The 20,763-nt window shown below is 38.3% G+C and overlaps 1 pseudogene; it reads right to left on the bottom strand.

The window, feature by feature from the left end:
* Nucleotides 1-7,832: 7,832 nt before the first annotated feature.
* Nucleotides 7,833-9,043, bottom strand: LOC109450322 (ribosome production factor 1; annotated as a pseudogene).
* Nucleotides 9,044-20,763: the final 11,720 nt, after the last annotated feature.

Raw genomic sequence — 20,763 nt, 5'->3', positions numbered from 1 at the left:
GGATCCTACTGAATGGGAAAAGATATTTGCCAGTGATATATCTGATAAGGGGTTAATATCACAAATTTATTAAAAACTCACTCAACTCCAAAAAAACAAACAGCCCAATTAAAAAATGGGCAGAGGACGTGAAGAGACATTTTTCTGAAAAGGACATACAGATGGCAAACAGACATATGAAGAAATGCTCAACCTCACTAACCATCAGAGAAATACAAATAAAAACCACAATGAGATATCACTTCACCCCAGTCAAAATGGCTATCATCAATAACTCAACAAACAGCAAGTGTTGGTGCGGATGTGGAGAAAAGGGAACCCTTGTGCACTGTTGGTGGGATTGCAGATTGGTGCAGCCACTGTGGAAAACAGTATGGAGGTATCTCAAAAATCTGAAAATGGAACTACCTTATGATCCAGCAATTCCACTCCTAGGTATCTATCCGGAGAAATCCAAAACTCTAATTCAAAAATCTTTATGCACTCCTATGTTTATTGCAGCACTATACACAATAGCCAAGACATGGAAACAACCAAAATGCCCATCGGTAGATGACTGGATTAAGAAACTGTGGTACATTTATACAATGGAGTATTACGCAGCCATAAAGAAGAAAGAAATCTTACCATTTGCAACAACATGGATGGACCTAGAGAACATTATGTTAAGTGAAATAAGTCAGACAGAGAAAGACAAATACCATATGATCTCACTTATATGCGGAATCTAAAGAAAAGAATAAGTGAATGAACTAATCAGAAACAGTTTTGGAGACATAGAGGAAAAACTGAGGGTTGCTAGATGGGAGTGGGGTGGGGATAAGGGGGAAGGTGAGGGGATTAGAAAACAGTCAGTAACCACAAGATGGCCACGGGGTTTTGAAAATTAATTTGGGGAATGTAATCAATAATGTTGTAAAGATTTTGTAGGGTATCTGATGGACACTTGTCTCGTTAGGGAGACAACCTCAGGGAAGATGTAGATACCTGATCACTGCACTGTAGACCTGAAGCTGAAGCGGAACAATAATGACTGTCAACTATAATTTTATATATGTATATGTACATGTATATGTATATGTATATGTATATGTATATGTATATGTATATGTATATGTATATGTATATACTTATAAGAAGCAGAGTACCGCATTAGGAATAGAGACAGTGGAAATGTAATGGCTCTGTGCTATGTCAGAGGGATAGTGGATGGGGGGAGGGGGGTTCACACAGTGTGAGGGACATAAATGATAAACGTCTAAGTATTACTTTGTCTTGTGCACCTGAAACTAATAAAAAAAAAAAGTTAGACAACCTGAAATTGGTGACCTTGGTGTTATGAGCACTGTGCTCTAACCACTGTGCTAACCGACCGCCCCTGTAGCACTTTTTCTAGGATGAGTCCGTGAACTTAATTGTCTGACCTCACATTGAGTATTGCAATTTTAATACAGTTTTTTCTTTTCTTAAAATGTGTGTACATTTTTTTTGGAGAGAGAGAGAGAGAGAGAGAGAGAGAGAGAGAGATTGAGATTTATTTTAAGGTATTGGCACACACAATTGTGGAGGCTAACAAATCCTGAGATTTGAAGTCAGCAAGCTAGACACCCAGGGAGCAGATATGTAGTTCCAGTCCAAAGACCCACAGGCTTGAGACCCAGGAAGAGCCAATGTTTCTGTTTGAGCTCGAAGGAAAAAAAAAAAAAAATCAATGTCCCAGCTCAAAGGAAGTCAAGCAAGAGGAAATCCATCTTATCATGGGGAAGGTCAACCTTTTCTTCTACTCGGGCCTTCAGTTACGTGGATGGGGCCCTACCACATTAGGGAGGGCAATCCACTTTACTCAATTTATCAATTTAAATGTTCAACTCATCCAAAAACACCTTCACAGAAACACCCAAAATGTTTGACCAATTATCTGGGCACCCCATAATTCAGTCAAGCTGGCATATAAAATTAACCGCCACCAAGCAGAATTAGTTGTCCCCTGTGGGCTGAGGTAACACTATGAATGACAGGCATATTCAAGGAAAAATATGAGGCATTGGTCTAAGCACTTTGAAGTTCTTAGGAGCACTTAGGGTTTCCACGCGGGAATTCTGGACTGTTCTCAGGAATTTTTTTCACTTTCCCATTCTCGAATCCTGAGATATAAACTGTTTTCTGTTCTCCCTGATGAATCATTTCCACAAAGTGACTGCTGATACTACCAACCACCTGGGTTCAAGGAGCCAATTTTCCCAATTTCCCGACCAACTTTTCCCGGGATTTGGGAACGGGAAAGCGAAAAAGAATCTTGAGAACGGGTGGGAATTCCCGCCCAGAAACCCTATGAAGTGTTGGCTATTTTTATTCCTCTCTTGTAAAACTCCTCTAAGTCTTTTTACCCTTCATGCCTGCCCTTGTGATGGCTACACGTCTGTGCTTCAGCTCATTTTGAGTTCCTTCAGAACAGAAGCTTCGTGCCTAGCACAAAATAAGACTTTAACCAGGTTTTTTATTATTATTTCTAATCTTTCTGTCCTCTTGTCTGAGCACCGCTTTCATAGATAAGATGCATTTGGTTCAGGTGTTCAGTGTGTTCTGATGATGAGGGACAGACAAGCTGCCCTGGGGACATGCCGTATCTCTGAACGGCAGGGAGAAGTATGATCTGGTGACCGCAACCTGCATAAGCTATTGCCACATCCTGCCGCTGGACACAGTGTTATCGTGATTAGGTTATAGATGCCACCCCTGAAATGATACGCCCTACCCCCACCTGAGGGCCCCCTGCAAAGATACACTCATTTGTGGAGGACTCTTTGTGGGGCGATTTAGACCTCTGCTTCCTCCCCCCCACCTCCCAAATCTCCACTGGCCCACCAGGGGGCTTGAATTATGATCAGTAATCACACGGGAGAGCAATGTCTGTAGGTGTGGCCCATGGACCACCTAAGTCAGAAAGTTTCAGGTGATTGTTGAAAATGCAGATTCATAAGCCTGAAGCCAAACATATCACATCAGAATCTCTGGGGTGGAAAATATCCATTTTAACAAGCTCTCAAGTGATTCTTATTTCCACTGAGGTCTGAGAGCCATAGCTTCAGAGTTTTCAAAACGTTTTCATATGTAATTTCCCTTTTAAAACTCCTAGCAGTGCTTCTATTAGCCTTGCTATCATCAGCCTCATTTTAACAGTCCAAGAAATAGAAACATTGTATTAATTTCCTAATGCTGCTTTTAGAAATGACCGCATACCCAGTGGTTGAAAACAATACAACTCTTTTTCTTATAATTCTGGAGGCCAGAAGTCTAAAATCAGTTTTATAAGAATAAAATTAAGGTGTCAGCCGGTCTGGTTCCTTCCGGAGTCTCTAAGAGAGTCTTCCTTACCTCTTCCAGCTTCTAGAGATTGCTTTGGCTGTGGCTGCCTCACTCCAATCTCAGCCTTTAACTTCACATTGCTTTCTCCCACTCTGTTTTCATGCCTCCCTCTTATAAGGACTCCTATGATTACATTGGGCACACCTGGTAATCCAGGATAATCTCCCCATCTCAAGATCCTAATGTAATCACATCTGCAAATGTCCTTGTGCCATACAAGGTAACATTCACAAGTTCCAGGGGTTAGGATATGGACATCTTTGGGGGGGCACCTTGACTATTTAGCCTACTTGCTGAAATCCATAGCTCGTGAATGGCAGAGCAAGGATGCAAATATGCAAATCAAAGACTTCTGTTTTCAAAATAAAATTACCACACGAAACCTTGTTTTCTACTGACACGCTATTGAGCACTGGTTCCTCAAATGAGCTTCAAGTGGGAATTTGAATCAATTGGATGCATGGCAGGACACATTGGAGAACAAGGAAAGGCTATGCCCGGGTGGAATGCCACAGTGAGAATCCTGGGCTTCCACCAGGCACCATGCAGAGGGCATCTGGAAGGATGAAGGGGGCTGGAGAACCCCGTTAGCTAACCTGGAGCAGGGCTGAAATGTTATGCCACCAGCCTGTGTAAATGCTTAATTTACTAGAGACTCCAAACTGGAACACTTAGGATCCCCAGACTCACACAAGAGAGCTTCTAGTCTTCCTATCCAAACTGTGGGCTCAGGCTGGCAGCACCTTGTTAAAAGGCAGAGCTTCAGGACCCACCCCAGACCAACTGTACCAGAATCCGCATTTTTAACAAGATCCCAGGTAACTTGCATGCACATGACATTTTGAGAAACATTGACTTTTATCACAGCTTGTTGCCTCCACATACGTGGGAGGATGGAGCTGTTGATACATTTCAGGCCCAAAGCATCATTATGAGCTGAAACTGATCACTCTTAAAAGGGATTCTGTAAACTCTACACAAGCTGACTGATTTAAAACACAGAGGAAAGCTCTGAGTCAAACATGCCCTCAAGGTTATCTGCTGTAGAATTGGGATAGATTCTGGGTTCATTAAAAGAAACAATTCCAAGCCAGAGAGGACAACAGTCAAGGACATCCTTTGAACATAGCCTCTGTTCAATTTAAGAAATCTGGAAACCATCCAAGTATGATCTTTGAGCTATAGTCATGCAATGCTAACAGCCACTGCTGGGTCAGAATAAACGGAAAGGAAATGTAAATGTCACCTGAATAATATAAGAATGTATGTCATCCAAAGGTGAGCCCATTAATAGAAGATGTAAAATACGAGAAGTCATTACGAAGCTTTATTCAATTATTTTCAGAAAACTCGACTGCTTAAAAAAGTTATAAATGAATTGTGTTCTGATTTGGTTAAGCCAGACATAGATGCATTTATTCATTCAATTGGGCAAACATTTGTTGAATCCCTCCTATGTGCCAGGTACAGTGGCACATACATAAACAAGACACAGTATTTGTTCTCAAGAAATTTCCAGAAGAAACACATAGGTTCCTTTTTTTTTTCTTTTGAAGATGCAGCACAGGTTAATAAAGCACAATCTGTGACAGAAGCAAACAGGAAGAAGCAATAATGTTGGTGAGTAAAGTAGAAGCAATAGAAAGTTTAGAAAATACAAAAGGCAGGAAGAAGAAAATAAAAAAGCACATATGGCCCCACTACAGGATTTTACAGTGAACATTTTACCATATGCCCTTTGAGACATTTCCCCGCGCACATATATCCATCTTGTATTGACTTATAGGTTGAACCCTCTGGAATTGCTCCTTTTGTAGGTTAAAAATGATTGACTATTGGCAACTTCAGATGACGGTTCAACCCAGCAATTTCAAACGTGTCTGGGGATAACTTACAATAGTAAAATATATAAAACAGGTAATTTTTTTTTTTAAATGAGAACAAAAAGCACTTGAAACAGCAGATATATAAATGGTCCTGGGCATCTGAAATCCATGAGTTATTGCCTTTGTACTTTATGCTATGGCAGTGAGGTTCCTGGCAACTAAGAAAAGGCAGAAAACCTATTCTGTTATTTAAATTCTCTTTATATTTAAAGGGAACATATGTTGTTTACCTGGAAAAATTATCTTTTACTCCCAGTGAAACAAATGGAATTTATTATTTTAAATAATGCTCTTTACATGACTGTCTCGATTCGAGGAAAAACTATAATACTCAATCTTTACTCCATGGTGGATTAATTTAATGCTGGGAGAAAATTTCAAGAAGCTGAAGGCCTGGAAAACCAATGAGTCTCTCAGACTCAGTCTCAGAAACGGCTTCAAGCAAGCTTTCAGCAGGCCTCAATTCGTAGTCAGATTAGCACCTCGATTCTCTTGAAGTACTGGTAATCTATGTCATTAATTAAAGAGCACTTCATGTTGCTTTTTAATTAGTGCCAGGAATGTTGTCAGAGTTAACTTTCTATGATGATAATTTATTTAGAAACCTGATTCTGGCCCAAGCAAAAGATCATTTCTATGTTAGTTAGGATTGCTTAGGAAGCAAGGGCCAGAGATGTACTCAGGTGACTTTTTTGAGAAAATGTCACACCATTAGGCCTAATGAGAGCGGGAATGTTGAATATCTGTCAGGGTCATTTAGTGTGTCCAACCTTTAGTGTGACCTTGCCTTAGTCCTAGTGACATAGCTGTCATCTCACCCTTCCTGCTTCCTGCTCATGCTCATTCTCCCAACCTCTTCTCTTTATCTTTACTTCTTTTATATTTCTGTTGCTTCCCTTCTCTCTCTCTCTCTCTCTGTTAAGTGTCACATTCAACATACCCTTCTGGGGGTGAGGATTTGATTGCACAATAGCCATCCGATATGGATAGAGCACCCTTCCTGAGTGAATGAAGTGAGCACACAGGCTATGGGTTAAAAGTAAAGGCTCTAGAGTCAGGCAGACAGAAAGACCCTGGGTTCAAGCCCCAGCAATTCCACTTACTAGCCTGTGACATGGGACCAGTTACTAAGCCTCTGTGATGGAGAGAATTGCTCATGAGACATATGTGTTTAAAGTTGGGTAATGAGTGAGAACTTTTTTCATCCTGTCAGGATATCTCTGTAACAATATGTGAATTATTATGAAAATGCATTTGGTAATATCCCAGCCAACCTCATAGGACTGCTGTGGTGATTAAATACAACATTCAAATGGCGGCCTTAGCCTAGTATTTGACTTACCATTAGTGTTCATTAAATATTTAGCTATTATTACTATGCTCAGCTCTTGACAATTACTTTTGACCCCTATTTCTGGCTCAATCAATTTTGGCCAGGTAACAGGGTCACATAACACTAATCCTGGTAACTTTGGGTGCAAGGAACTATCTTTTTTCCTGAAGGGACAATGAACATGGCATGCATTTAGTGTTTTTCACCTTGCTCGGGAAGATCCCATTTCTGCATGAAATGGAATGCATTTAGCATCATACGCCTGGAAGATATGGCTTGGGTTTTAAATAATTAAAGATGTTATTACAAACTGTCTTCTTTGACTGTAAAAGGAAAGAACCAGTATCCTTAGAGACTGTCCAGGATTTATCTACTTTTGTTTCCTAATCATTTCCTAGACATAAATCTTGATGCCACGGCTAGAGTGGGAGCTTGAGAACAGAAAACCATATGTTTTAATTTCTTTTTATTTCCCCAAATTCCTAGACAAATAAATGAAAGATTCTCGAAAAGCACCTGCGACCTGTCTTGTTGAAGACAAAGATTTATTCAGTGGGAAAAGGAAATAATCTGCTTTTTTTTTTTTCCTTTTTCAACTTTTAACATATGACTAAAGCAGAAATTCTCTTGGAGGCCTTTGAAAATGCTGTGCTTTCCTCACCCTCTGTGTCTCTCCTCACTGCATTTATCACAGTGGTTTAGCAGATCTCTACAATTGCTTAGAAAACAAGAGAGGCCCAGGTCACTTGCATTTTTTGTGGTTTCTGCATTAAAAAATTTTTAACTCAAAAATAATATAACTTCATTATTTGTAAGACAGAAGATATATACAAATATTAAGTAATGAAGGAAATGTAACAAAAATCATTTTAACGGTCACTTTACAATATTTCTATGGTTTAAATTTTTATCAAAATCATAAAAGGAAAAAGTAAAGCTATAGTAAGATAAATATATTAACTCCCAGTGTAGCCCAGTGTAACAAATGGTGCAACCTGGCAATGAGCTACAAGGTTTAAATTGTATGATCTTTGTGTGTGTGTGTGTTTTTTAAACTCTTACCAAAATGACTTTTATATGTATTTCGTACAGAAATAGTGAGTGGCAGTTCATGGCATTTGGTAATTTCTCCAGACATGAAAGAAGGTTTATGAAATCAGTAAATGCCATTTTTAAAAGGGTCTTCTGTCACAAATTCAAGATTGGCCTGTTCACCAAAATCCAATTCGATTCCCTCAGTACTTTCTTTATAAATGGAATTTTCTTCTACTTGTATCCATTTCCCGGGGCTTATGGACCCTTTCATAGTCTCCATGTTTAGAATCAAAGTTTCCTTTCTGAAGAGATCATAATTTTAAGGTAAAATGTGGTCTAAGTTCCTGAATTCCCACTTTCTTTTCACACTTGAATATGTCTCTGTGAAATCTGAAGAAGATATAATCCTGCTGATTGTGAAATGCGGCAAGCTGCCGTCCAATAAACTGAGGGTTGCAGGGAAAGAGAGATGCAAACAGAATGACCCCGTCGTGTTGTAAAATTCTTCAGAATTATTTCAGGTATGTGTTCTGTAGGGTCTTTGCCTCTTCTTTTAATTTCTTTGCACAGACGAACAGAGCAGGTGGGCCACTTGGCAAGTGACTCAGAATTAATCCACTGGGTGTTTTACTATCTTCATTAGTAATCATCAGATCTGTGAAATCTCTTGAGATGGACTGTGGAATAATTTTTTTTCAGAGCCAGCCCTGTTCTGCAGCAAACACGTGAGTTTGGTGTAACCGTGGAGAGCTGTTCACAGCGTCGTACTGTTCTCCCATGAGGTCTATCTGATGTTGTGATGAGAACCTTGGGAGAAGTTTGTCGGTTCAAGTAAGAAGCAGGTGCATCCGTAGCTTCATCATAAGCAACCTCTTCACCCTTAGGGTCGGTCTCCTGTGGTTTCATCACACGCTCGCTGGTTGTCGATGGTCTTGGGTACAGGTTTTGGTGGAGCCTCTCGTTCTTTTTTAAGTTTTTTCTTAGCTGACAACTTTTCCTGCCGCTGCTGCTGCTTCCACTGCGTGAACATTCCGTGTCGCCGCTGTTTGTTCGTAATCTCCGAAATGCTGAAGCTTGGGAGGAAGACAGCCACTTACCAGTCACTGCAGTTTCCTGAAGTTCTACCTCCGCGGGGTGGCGTTTCAGGCTGTCCTGCGGCCGTCGCTCTTATCCCCGGCCTTGTCCCCCGTGTTTTCCAGTTGTGTGATCTTTGAATCTTGTCAGGGTATCTTTGCAACTATATGCATGTTCCTATTTGTAGACAACGTCTTGACGTTAGTGTAATGATTTTATCAGCTACGATGTGAGCAGTGCCTCCTTGTGGACGCTCAGAATTTGAAGATCCTTAGAGGTCCTCTTGCCCAACTCCATCCTCCCACTCAGCGTTCTTCTCCTCCCCGTCCCGCTCAACCAATATCTGCATTTAGTATTCAATGACAATGAGTCAACATTTTTGATAATCAGCAAAGTGATCTAAAATTTCTAATGCAAATCTAACCCCTCCTTGTATTCTAAAAACTGTGCGAGGCAGAGGGACTAGACACCCACAAGGGAATATTTTAGGAGTCCTTCATGCCTCCATAATAAATCTTAATCCATTTTATCTCCTACCCCGGAAGAATCTTGGAATCCCTTTTCTTCTACTCAGTCTTCTTCCTCTCCACTCTCATGATCAATCTGACATCAAGCCTCGTCTATTCTTTCTTTCAAGTATTGGTGTTTATCTTTTGGGTAATGGACCCCTCTAGCATAAAATAAATGGGTAATAGGCACTTTGCATTCTGTTGTTTTGTTGTTTTGTTGTCTCCAGAAAGTTAAGTAACTTGCCTAAGGTTTCAAAGCTACCAAATGACAGTGATGGTTTTTGAGCCTAGATTTTCTAACTCCAGTGTCAGTGATATTAAAACACTCTGCTATATTGCTCACACCGAGGTTAGTGAAACCTATAAAACTTACTATTCATAGGAAAAAAAATAAAGTCCAAATCTGAGGGTCCAAAAATCCTAAAGTTTATCCTTGTATCCCCATGTGGGTCCATGTCCACGGATTAAGAAATTTTGCTTGAAGTTATTTCTTGCTTTCATTCCCCCCCCTCTATTCTCATTGCCATCACCTATGCCCAGCTCCCTCGTAACATCTTTCTTTTTCAGTCTATTCTGCTGCCAACTTAATCGTCCTAAACACAGCTTTCATCATATCATGCCTCTGTTGAAACATCCACAGCAATGGTGGATCTTGGCACATTTTAATCATTTACTTAACAATTTATAATTTTTTAGATGCTTTTTTATCTATTATATTGTAAAATCCATGGAAGGCAGGGATAATGTCTATTTTGTTTATCATAATACAGCAATTCTTAAGCACATAATAAATGTTTATTGCGTGACTGGATTTTTCAGCACTCTGCTACATGAATAGTGGCAACATAAATTGTAGGGAAATTGGCCACTGTATTTATATGAATAGAAAAATGCCTGGGGAAACACAAATAATGTTTATAGTAGATATTTCTGAAAAGTGGGATTATGGAGGGCTTTTATTTTGGGGGTCATCTAAAAAAAGTAACCCCAGTTCCAATCCTCCCTCCCTCCCTCCCTCCCTCCCTCCCTCCCTCCCTCCCTCCCTCCCTCCCTCCCTTCTTCCTTCCTTCCTTCCTTCCTTCCTTCCTTCCTTCCTTCCTTCCTTCCTCCCTCCCTCCCTCTCTTCCTGCCTGCCTCCCTTGGCTGGTCTTTAAAAAGGTCCTTCAATGTCTGGTCCCATATTACTAGACCTCCCACTGGTCTCTCATTAGAAAGCTCTCCTCCAGTTAATTTACCCATCCACCCATACAAACAATATTTATTGAAAACTTACGACTTGCCTGGCACCATGGAGTGGGAAAACAGACACATGAACAATTTATTACACCACAGTGTGGTTAGTGCTGCATTGGATACACACACAAAGGCTGTGGCAGCGCAAAGGGGGTGGGGGGGGGGTGGTGAGTGACTTTTACCCAGGTGGCGAGGAGCTAGGGGAAGGCTCTGGAAAAGGAAACCATATTTGAACTGAACCATGAAGAGGGATTTAGCCAAGCAGAAAAGTAGAGGAAAAATATTCTAGGCAGAGTGAGCAGCCTGTGAATAATTTCATGAGGTCATAGAAAATACATGTGTGCATTTCACATGAGGTGAAATACTGTATTTCACATGAAGATACCTGGATCACAGGACTCCACAGGCAAGAGTAAGTGCCCAAACCCAGACATCTCAAGGGCTGCTTCCTCCAATAAGCCTTCCTGGATACTCGTGGTACCCTATGGCTTCTCCCTTCTTGTAGACCTATTGTCCAATTATTTGATACTTGATTCAAGACTTCTTTTATTATTCTCTTATATTTGACCATCTGGTTTGCATCCTTTTTAAGACAAAGAATATGCCTTATGGTTATTTCTCTAGTGTCCACTGTAGAGAGTGATTTATGTACTCTTTGGGGCATAGTAAATTCTTAACACTCATTGCTGACTGATAGACAGGCGGTCCTTTAGCCTCTATGTTTTCAGCTACAAGGCTGTCTGAAGAACCACACAAAAATGGCTAATCTTCCACAAGATTGCTATGTGGATACGAAAGACAGTTTGGGGAATGTAATCAATAATGTTGTAAAGATGTTATAGGGTATCCGATGGACACTTGTTTTATTAGGGAGACCACTTCATGGATGGTGTAGGTGCCTGACCACTGCAGTGTACACCTGAAGCTGAAGCTGAATAATAATGAATGTCAATTATAATTATATATATATATATATAGTCACAGGATGTGGAGTACAGCATAGGGAACAGAGTCAGTGGAACTGTAAAAGCTATATACAACGTCAGAGGGGTAGTAATTGGCAGGAGGGAGGTTATCACTTTGTGAGGGGTGTACATGTCAACTATTACATTGTTTTGTATACCTGAAACTAATAATAATAATTAAAAAATGGTTAATCTTAAGGTGACTGACTGGAGCAACTTGACAAAGCACTGGGATAAGTACAGGTGTGCAATCACCCCAAATTGTCTTTTGGATTTTTTTCCACAGTGAAAAGGGCAGACCTACCACTGGTGCAGAGCCAGAATTTCTCTAAATCAGGCCTTGCTGTGGCCCCATCAGACCTTTCAATACTGACTGAAGAGCTTGCAGTGTTTACTAAACTCCTGAGATCACTAAAGTCTGGAGCAATCTCTCATGCCCCATTAATGTCCAATGTTTGCAGTAATCGCTAATGTGTAATAAATCTCTAGTCTCTGAAGGTTTAAACCACACAGATGTATAGTTTCAGATGAATAATGACAGACATGATTTTGCCATTCAGTCATTCAACCCACGCTTTGAGAACACCTATCCTATTCAAAGCACTGAACTGGGCTCTTCTCCCGTGAGCCACTCTACTATGTCCTAACTGTTCTATGCCATAATGAAAAACACACACAAACTGGTAGTTCTTTAAATGGAAATTAAAAGATAATTTTAGTGATCAAATAGATCAGGGGAATTTTTCCATTGGTTTAAGGATAGAGACTTGGAGATTTTTTTTTCCTTCCTTCCTTCCTTCCTTCCTTCCTTCCTTCCTTCCTTCCTTCCTTCCTTCCTTCCTTCCTTCCTTCCTTCCTTCCTTCCTTCCTTCCTTCTCTTTCCCTACCTCCCTCTCTTCCTTCCTTCCACCAATAAATGTTTCTAAGAGAACCTATAATGTATCAGATACTATACTTGAAACCAGAGAAATGATGATAAAAAAGAGACACAAAAGTTACAAATTTCCAGTTATAAAATAAGTAAGCCATGGGGATGTAAAGTACAGCATGTTGACTATAGTTAATGATACTGTATTGCTTATTTGAAAATGTCTCAGAAAGTAAATCTTAAAAGTTCTCATCACAAGAAAAAAATGTGTAACTATGTATGGTGAAAAATGTTAACTAGACTTATTATGGTGACCATTTTGCAATACATACAAATATCAAATCATTACATTGTGCATCTGAAACCAATATAATGCTATATGTCAATTATACCTCAATAAAAAAAGAAAGAAACACGATTTCTGCCCACAGGGAGCAGAAATACTTTGTGCATAGAAGGCAGAGTCATCTAGAACTTTACATTTTACCATCTTTACTGAACACTCATTTATGCCAGGTATTAATATGATCAAAATATGTTGAATGAATTACATACAGCCATTACTTTAAAGTGTGTCTTTTATTTGGATGATAATGACAGGTGTTTACAACAGAGAATTTGAAGTTAAAAGACTTGAGGCCTACAACTGCCTTACATTAGGTATGTGACCTGAGAAAATCATTTACTTCTTTGTGCCTCAGTTTCCTTATCTATAATATTGGGAGAGTGATAAATGTCTAATTCCTGGGGATTTGAGGAGAGCATATAAGATAACTCTCTGTGCCTTCATACATGCCTGTCTCACTCCCTGAATTATCTTTCCCATTTCCCCATCCCTTCTGCCTGATAAACTCCTACTTAACTTTGAAACCCTGGCTTAAGTGTCACTTCATGTAAGAAGTCTCTCTTTCTGTCCCCGATGGTGCTGAGTGTTCTCTCTTCTAGGTCATGACTGTACCCATCTAGGTTTTTATATTGCAATTACCACATGACACCATCATGCAGAAGGGCAGAGCCTATGTCTTATTCACATTTTCTATACCTACCATAATACCTGGCTCCTTACCAGTGCTTAACAATCTGCTGAACAAATGGCCTAATTCTGATAGGCAGCTGTGATGGACAGTCGGCTGCTCATAAATGTATCAGTTCTCCTCTCCTTCTGGGCATATGGGAGAATGGGACTTCCTTGCCCCTTGAAGGTAGGAATAAACCTGTGATTTGTGTGGCCTGGGTCACTTCCATGTAGAAGCATTTTGTTGCCAGTATTTGTGCAACTCTCTCTTCCCTACACCGGTGACCATGGAACTGCATACTGACATGAGGTGTCGTGAGACTGAAGCACCCCAACATAGTAAACTTGTACCACGTGGACAACAGCTGTCTGCAGAGGCACCTCAAGCAAAAGGGGACATGGCATAACTGAGCAATAAACGTGCGTCCTACTAATCCTCTGAGCAATAAACGTGTGTCCTATGAATCCTTTGCCTTTTTTTTTTTATTACCACAGCGTAATCTAACTTATCCTGATTGATAAAATCACCAACTAACTTCCAGGAAAACATATGGCAATTTTCTGGGAATGTAAACATGAGAACCATCAAAACCAAATGCATGAAGGAAAAAACTTATCTGAAAAGTATACATCTGACCATCAAACCATAATCCAAAAATATCTAGTTGACTTTATAGGGGTGTTAAACCTCTCTTAACTTGAGTCTCCAAAATCCAGAGAAATTTCTCTTGTAGTCAAGAGATTACAATCCCATACTTACACATCAGAGGGAAATTTTATGCAACAAAACACTGTTTTGAGATAAGGCATTTGGCATAAATTGTTTTAAAGAAATGTGTTTAAGATCTTCCACCAAATGGTCACTGTTAATGTGGTCTGTTCACTGTCCTTCTTCCCTAACTGGGACTGGTAATGAGGAGTGCTTCATGATTTTCCATTTCATGAATACAAAAGAGGGAAACAATCTTTTATGGATTTAATTTTGTCTCCTTTTTAAAAGAATTTTATTGTGAAATACACACACACACACACACACACACACACACACAATGTACATGAAACATATATTTACAGTTTACCAAAAACTATAAAATCAAACTGATACAGCCACTACTCAGGCCAAGAACTAGAATATTGCCAAGATTGTAGTATTTCTCCTATGTATTTCTCCTGCCAAAAGAAACCACTGGCCTGGCTTTGGGAATAATCATTTTCTTACTTTTCCTTGTAGTTTTACCACTGGGCCTATTTTAAAATTTGCTTTATCATTCATATTGTGGCCTGATTTATGTACAATAAAATGCAATAGTTAAAGAGTGCAGTGTAGTGAGTTTTACAAATGCATATACATCTATGTTACCACCTCCCCAAACATGATGCAGAATTTCCACTGCTAAAATTACCACCAAAATCACTCTGTATACATAACTGAACAAAAATGATGTCTTTCTACTTTTCTGAAAAATAAATATATAAATGAGAAACAAACAAAAAAAATCTAGAATTTCCATTACCTCAAAAAGTTTCCTTGTGTCCCTTTGCAGTAAATCCCCCAGTCTCAGTCCCAGGCTACCACAAATCTCCTTTCTATCGCTATGGCTTAGTGTGGCTTGTGGTAGACTTTTATATATAAATGGAACCACAAAGCATCTACTGGCTTCTTTAACGTAGCATAATTTATGTCTGGTTTTAAATTGCATGTAAACAGAATCGTAATATATGTTATGATTCTTCTGTGTCTTGTTTCTTTATTCAATATCATGCTTGTAAAATTTGTCCACAAACTTGCATGTATCTATAATTCATTCATTTTTATTGCTATATATAAACCATTGTATGACTGTAGCATAATTTATTTATCCATTCTGTTATTAATAGACAGCAGGGCTGTTCTCTAGTTCCACTGCTGTCATGTACTGAGTTTATAAGTGGATTTTTATATCCAGCTAGCTTACTAATCCTTCCTATTAATAATAATAATTCCTCTGCAGATTCTTTTGGAGTTTCAGTGCATATATTCATGTACCTGTGAATAATGATAATTTTCAGTCCTTAAAAATCTCTATATTTTTTATCCATTTTTCTTGTTTGTTTAACTGTTCTCACGAGGACTTCCAACACAAAGTTAGATGGAAGTATGGATAGCAGCATCGTTGTGCTGTTCCAGATCTCAAAGGAAAAGCTTTTAATTACTAGGTATGATTATTAGGTACGATGTTTACTGAAGATTTTTGTGGTTATTCCTTGTCAGAATATTATTTACCAGGATGAAGTTCTCTTTTAATCTCAGAAGTTTTAGGAGGAAAAATCATGAATAATGTAAATTTACTAATGTGATTGGAAAAATAATTTTATCATATGCTTTTCCTGCAGTTATTGAGATAACAATATGAATTGATATTCCATAATATTAAATTGGTATTCTATTAAACCAATCTCTCATTCTTGATATAAACCAATTTGGTAATACTATTTTATCCATTATATGTTTTGCTTATTTTTCTTTACATCCAATTTCATGAATCAACTCACCTATAACTCTCTTTTGTCATACTCTCCTGGTCAGGTTTTGGTTTCAAAGTTTTGCTAATCTCTTAAAAGCATAGGGGAATGTACCCTCTTTTAAAATTTCAAACTCGTGTAAGATTGGACTTATTTTTCCCTTGAATGTTTGGTAGAATCATCAGCGAAGCCATCTGGGCCAGCAGTTTTCTTTGTGGGTATCTTTTGATCACACATCTAAATTCAGGTTCTTGACCTCTATTCCTCTTTGAGTAAGTTCAGTAACATTTTTTTCCCCTAAGAATTGCTCTATTTTTCTAAGTTTTTAAATTTGTTGGTATGAAGTTCTTCATAAAACCCTATATTAACATTTAACAGCTGTAGTACTCTGCAGTGTACTATGTACTTTGATTATAGTTTGTTCATTTTATCCTACAAATATCCTGTATTCTTGCTTTTTCTGTTTGTTGGTATGTTTGCTTATTTACTGAGAGAAGTGGATTAAAATTGTCCACTCTGAGTGTAGTGCTGTCTATTCTCTGTAGTATTCCAATTTTAGCTTTATACATTTAGAGGATATGTTGATCAATGAATATATTTTTGTAGTTGTTATATATTCTGGAGAACTGAATATATTTATCAATATGAAATCACCGTCTATCTTTAGTAGCTCTTTTGCCATAAAATTTATTTTTCTCATGTTACTGTAGCTGCACCAACATTCTTTGGTAGGTAGTTTTGCAATTTACATTTTCTAAATATTTACCTTAGGTTTTAGAAGTGTCCCCCTGTAAATAGCATATAGTTTAATTTTTTAAAAAAAATCTAGCCTGAATATCTTTGCCTTTTAACTGGATTATTTTGTTCATTTATATTGATACAACTATTGATATATTTGGATTTAAAAATATCATTTTTCATTTCTAATGTGTATTCCCTATTCTGGTTTTTTTTTTCTTTTCTTCCTTTCTTATCTTTTGTTGGTCAGCAGAATACTTTTATTATTTCATTTTCTCTATACTGCATTGTGTGTTCACCACCCAGAGTCAGTTCTCCTTCCATCACCATATATTTACCCCCTTTTCACCTCCCCTCCCCACTTACCCTCTGGTAACCGACCATTAAACTGTTGTCTGTGTTTATGAGCTACGAGTTTTTGTTTATTTGTTTGTTTGTCTTGTTCATTTATTGCTTTCAGTTTTATACCCACATATAAGTGAAGTCATATGGTTCTTGACTTTTTCTGTCTGACTTATTTCATTTAGCATGATAATCTCAAGATCCATCCATGTTGTCACAATTCATATGATAATTCATTTAAAAATCTCAGTAGGCTGTATTATTATGGTTTTATATAATTAATATTTTTTTACATATGCCCATATATTTTTCACTTTATTCTTTATTTCTTCCATGGTAGTGGTAAATTATCTTGTTTTATTTGTTTGCAAATATCTTTATTTCACCCTCATTTTTAAAAGGTCTTGATTATCAGGCAGTTAATTAATAAACATATTTTAGCTTTCTGTCATCCTTCAGGCATAGTTCATCAAAATTGGCTTTTTAAATATATTGACTGTTGAGACTAATAAAACATAAAAGTCACACAAAACACATGACTTCACATACATGTATCTCTAGTGGTTGAGGACTACCACAGCTTTATGCCATAGAAACAACGTAGCCACTCAAAGCCCTAACACAAGAGGAAGTTTCACAGAAGAGGAGCAGGACGGGAAAGAGACAGCAATTGTACCTGCTCACAGGCAAAATAGCACTTTTACAAATTTTACAAAACCATATGATCACATTGTCAAAGGATGAAACCACCAGTCAGTATTAAGAAAGCGTGCACACACACACGTGCACAGCTGAATTGATTGCTTACTACAATCAGGCACATCCTCTCTGAGTAGAGCAGGCTACTGCTCTATATAAGGTTTTGGTAAGGGTGAAGTTCTCGTCTTGGTGATTTTCAAGCAACAAGCGGATTGCCGTCATCTGTAGAAACAGTTACTGGGTGAAAATCTTGTTGATTGGCCGACGTCCAGAAGCATGTTCATTGGAATGAGCCTGATTGGCTGACTGTCAGGAGTGAGTGACTGACACCGTCTGGCAGTCTTTCCAAAGGGTGCTCACTGAGACAAGTTGTCCTTGGCCTATTGAACCCGGGTTTAAAACCAGTTCAGACAGCTGCTTGCTACTACTACAGAACAACCAGTGTTTTCTTAGGAGCATGAGAACCTTTCTTTATTTTCAATTTGAAACATTTCCAAAGCTCTCCCTAGGCTTTATAAGAGGCTGGTGTAAATGAGGAGCCTTAAAGCTTAAGTTTCATTGGCTTCGTGGAAATCTACCTCTGAGGCCAGGATGATGACTATTTCATCTTTTCCCCAAGAATGTAGCCCTCCCGGTCCTTGTTTATGCAGGAAAGTGTCCTTCAGGGTCCCTGCCTCAGATAGGAGACATTGAATTCTATCTCCATTAATGGAAGGCTGTCAAAACCAAGGCCCATTTATAAAGTGGTGCTGGAACAACTGGACATCCACATCCAAAAAAGATGAATCTAGACACAGACTTTATATTCTTCACAAAAATTGACTCAAAATGGATCGCAGATAGACCTGAATGCAAAATGCTAAACTATAAAACTCTTGGAAGGTAACATAGAGAAAACCCAGATGACCTTAGATATCATGATGCCCTTTAGATACAATACCAAAGATATGGTCCATGAAAGAAATGATTGATAAGCGGGGCTTCACTAAAATTAAAAACTGCTTCTCTATGAAAGGCAATATCAAGGGTATTAAAAGACAAGCCACAGCCACAGGGAGAAAATATTTGCAGAAGACACATGATAAAAGACTATTATCCAAAATATAAAAAGAACTCTAAAAACTCAACAATAAGAAAATAAACAACTGATTTAAACAATGGGCCAAACACCAAAGAATACACACAAATGGCAAATAAGCACATGAAAAGATGCTCTACAATGTCATAAGGGAAATGCAAATTAAAACAACAATGAGATACATCTATTAGAATGATTGAAATCTGGAACACTGATCCCACCGAATGCTGCCAAGGGTATGGAGCAACAGAAATTCTCATTCATTGATGGTGGGAATGCAAAATGATACAGCCACTTTAGAAGACTGTTAAGAGGTTTCTTACTAAAATAAACATACTCTTATCATATGATCTAGCAATTGCACTCCTGGTATTTACCCAAATGAGTTGAAAACATGTCCACAACAAATCTGCAAAAGGATGTTTATAGCAGCTTTATTCATAAATGCTAAAACTTGGAAGCACCCAAGATGTTCATTAGTAGGTGAATGGATAAATCAACTTAGGTACATCCAGACAATGGAATATTATTTTGTGCAAAAAGAAATGAACTATCAAGCAGTGAAAATACAAGAAGGAACCTTAAGTGCATATTAATAAGTGAAATAAACCAATCTGAGAAGGCTACGTGTTGTATGATTCCAACCACATAACATTCTGGAAAAGGCAAAACTATTGAGACAATGAAAAGATAAGTGGTTTCTAGGGTTGGAGTGGCAGGGGGTAGGATGGTGGAGAGATAAATAGACAGAGTACAGAGGATTTTTAGGACAATGAAAGTACACTGCATGATGTTATAATGATACATATATGTCATTATATGTTTGTCCAAACCCATAGAACATACAACACAAGAGTGAACCCTAAGGTAAACTATGGACTTTGGGTGATTATGATGTGTCAGTGTAGATTCATCTTTGTTAAAATAATAATAATAATAACAATAATAATAAAAGTACCTTTCAGCTGAGTGATGTTGATAATGGGAGAGGCTACGCATGTATGTGGGGAGGGGACATATGTGAAATCTGTGCACCTTCTACTCAATTTTATTGTAAACCTAAAACTGCTCTAAAAAAATAAAATCTTAAAACTCAAAAAAAGTTCTGGAAATGGATGGTGGTGATGATTGCTCAACAATTGAATGTGCTTAATACTACTTAATACATTTAAAAATGGTAAGATGGTAAATTTTATATTATATGTATTTTACCACAATTAAAAAAAAAATTCTAGGGGAAAGGTAACCGTAATAACCTAGTCAACTATTATCAGAAATGGAAGTTGGGAACTCACATTTTTATTAAATATCTTCTCTGTGCCAAGAATGATTCCATGTGTTTTACATTATTACTTCATATAATTAGCAGTAACTTAAGTAAGAGCTACTTGTTTATTTGGCAAGCAGTCACCACACACTGATGGTGGACTTACTATGTAGGCATTGCGCTGGCTACTGCAGATTGAGCAGAACATGACATTAGCTCAGTCCATGCCTGCAAAGTGCTAACAGCCTAGGGTTGTAGGACGGGACGCAGACACCGTTACAGAACAAGATGGTGAGAACAGAAGGGAGCACCCACCCTGGCCCCATGTTCTAGGCTCCTGCTGAATATTTACATGTATTATCGCACTGACTTCCCCCAACAACTCTCAGAGGTATGAATTATTACACCTATTTTAGAAAGGGTGACATTAGATCTTAGATTTAATCTACCCTAAGATTGCACAACTGCTACGTGGTAGAGCTGAAATGCAAAGATGAAGTCTGCTACTCTAAAGCCCATGTCCTCCCAAAAGCGTTCTGGGAATCAAACTGCCTCAAGGCAGAGTTTCACCATGAGTAAAGAAAACACTAAGGACAATACGGTGAGTTTTCTATTTATAAAAAACTGTATTCCATTAATAGGCTGTCCTACATATTGCAATTTGCCCCCTTTTACAGTTTGGTACTAAATGTTTGTTGTTGTTGTTGTTGTTTTTCTTTCATGAACTGATGGAAATAATAGATGGTAGTTCTCACTCTTTTTTAGGATCCCAATATCCAAACCTTATTCCTATGTTTAGAAAATCCTGCACTTTATAAATCTTGGTGGGAAGCACAGCCTGCCTCCAACCCTG

Source organism: Rhinolophus sinicus, linkage group LG06 (assembly GCF_036562045.2).
Source record: "Rhinolophus sinicus isolate RSC01 linkage group LG06, ASM3656204v1, whole genome shotgun sequence".
Taxonomy (NCBI): domain Eukaryota; kingdom Metazoa; phylum Chordata; class Mammalia; order Chiroptera; family Rhinolophidae; genus Rhinolophus; species Rhinolophus sinicus.
The sequence above is the reverse complement of the archived record's forward strand: the minus strand, read 5'-3'. Positions and strand labels throughout refer to the sequence as shown.